The 2,500-nt window shown below is 47.6% G+C and overlaps 1 pseudogene; it reads left to right on the top strand.

The window, feature by feature from the left end:
* The window catches only part of LOC120908123, a 9,130-nt pseudogene that overhangs the window by 3,052 nt on the left and 3,578 nt on the right, over positions 1–2,500 (top strand).

Genomic DNA, 2,500 nt, shown 5'->3' with positions numbered 1-2,500 from the left:
GCACTGAGCCCGTCGTCTCATAAGGGCGCGGGCCAACCCTCGCGTGGAGCTCCCTGTTTCATAGCCACCCACGGAACCAAATAGGAGACTGCATAAACAGACGCGGATAGCGGGCCTGAGTTTGAGCCCAATAGAATGAGTAACACGAAAACTAAGAAGGTCAAAAAGACCAAGGGGTTGACAAGAAAGATCCGGACCAAGCGTTCATGGATCTTCAAGATCGAATGGAGGCGATGCGTTTTGGGATAAGCAAACTCGATGATGAGTCTTCCCATTTTACGCTAGTAACGGTAATGATGGACTTCCTCGATGAGGTAATGTCCGAATTTCGAAGGTACAGAGCCGTTAATCGCATGCAGCAGGTCCTCGACCGTCAAACGCAAACGTCGTTTGACGGTAACGATGAATTCGGGCCGCAAACGCGAAAGGCAGAAGACCAGTGGCTGATGACCAACAGCCTGGTCCAAGTGGGTTGCAAAGGTTGCAACAACAACAACAACAACCATCGAGGTTGACCCTGTTAGGAAGCGGTGGAAAATATTCCAAGTCCGAGAAACGGACCGAATATTAATGAGGGTAGAATTAATAAGAGGAAGAAGAAGAAGAGCAAGAAGAAGCAGAATAAGCCCAGGAAGCGGCCTGAGGCTCTGCTGATATCGGACTGCACTTCCGAGGAGCTGGCGAAATTGCTCAAGGAAATGAAGCAGTCCGATGCTCTTAAATCGGTTGGAGAGACAATCTCTAAGGTCCGACGGGCCCAGAATGGAGGCATGTTGCTAGAACTTAAGCAGGGTAGTTCTGCTAGTGCAATTGCCCCAAAGGTTAAGGAAGCGGTGAAGGGCAAGGCGTCAGTGAGAACGCTAGCTCCTTCTAAAATGATTGAGATCATGCATCTCGATGAAATCACCACCCCAGAGGAGGTTGCGGAGTCTGTCAAAGCACAGCTCAACATCGAGATAGAAATAGATCGTATCAAAATGAAGAAAGGCCGCGCGGCCGGTACGCAGTGGGCACGGATCAACGTATCGCTGCCAGACTTTCAAAGCTTCTGAATTTGGGAAAGCTGAAAGTTGGTTGGTCGATATGCCATATCCGCGAGGTTATGGAAGAGCAGAAATGCTATAAGTGTTGGAAGGTAGGCCATACGAGCTACCATTGTAGGGAACCAGACAGAAGTAATCTGTGCTGGAAATGCGGTTTGAGTGGACACAAGAAGCAAGCTTGTACCAACTCTGTCAAGTGTTTGGATTGCGGTACGAGGTCACAGAACCTTCACGCAACGGGCAGTTATATGTGTCCCCGAAGGCGAACGATTAGATCATAATGGTTAGGTTGCTACAACATAACCAGAATCATAGTTATGCTGCATTTCAGTTAATGTGGCAAACGATTAGGGAAGAATCTGCGGATATAGTGTTGATTGCAGATCCGTATCTGGCAACAACCAACGTCAAAGTGTTACGCAATGACGATAACACAGCAGCGGTAGTGGTTAACGCGGACTTACCAGTTAAGGTAGTCAGTAAGGCTTTGAAGGGTTTAATGATAGTTGACATAGGTGATATGCGAGTGGTTAGCGTTTACGCGCCACCTAGATTTAGTATGGAAGAGTTCCAGAACATGTTGGATAACACGGTAATGGCCGTAACCGGTATCCACAAATTCGTTATCGGGGGACTTCAACGCTTGGTCAGTAAGTTGGAACAACCAACTTGGCGAGCGTGGAGAAACCCAGAAACGAAGAGGTGAGTTGGTTTTATCAACCTTTGCGCAGATTGACGCAATTTTATTGAACGACGGCAGCACCCCAACTTATGTTGGACCAGGGCGCACGTCAGTAGTTGATCTTACTTTTGCGAGCCGAACCGTAGCAAGATCATTTAAGTGGGAGGTGTTATCTAGCTATATGAACTCTGATCATCGTGCAATACGAATAGATCTTGAGACGCAAAGCGTGCGTAATCTGTCCCGACCCATAACGGGATGGAGCATCAAGTATTTTAGCAAAGATATATTTGAAGTTATGATGCAAGCCGCTTTTGAGACCGAGGTCACAACAAGCGAAGACTTAATGCGTATACTTGTCACGGCGTGCAATGCGACGATGACTAAACGTAAGAAGGTACACTCTAACAAGAGTGCATTTTGGTGGACGTTAGAGATTGAGGCACTTCGCAAAGAGTGCAAACACCGCGATCGATTAGCGCAAAGAGCTTTTAATACTGATCTCTATTCTACTTTTAGGGACGAGTTCAAGGTGGCACGGAATGCCCTCAAGCGATTGATCAAGCATACCCGACAGAGGAAGTGGAAAGAGTTCCTGGGAACAGCGAACAACGCATCATTTGGTATAGTATATCATACGTTCAAGAAAGTGGCCGAGGGTTCGATTGGACCCCGAACCATGACATTGGACGAGTTTAGGGAAGTGGTGAGCGAGCTTTTTCCTACTCACCCAAACACGGTGTGGCCTGATTATCGTATCGATCAGCCACGAGAG

Source organism: Anopheles arabiensis (assembly GCF_016920715.1).
Source record: "Anopheles arabiensis isolate DONGOLA chromosome X unlocalized genomic scaffold, AaraD3 X_pericentromeric_contig0031, whole genome shotgun sequence".
Lineage (NCBI taxonomy): Eukaryota > Metazoa > Arthropoda > Insecta > Diptera > Culicidae > Anopheles > Anopheles arabiensis.
Note: the sequence above shows the minus strand (reverse complement) of the source record. Positions and strands in the feature narration are given on the sequence as shown.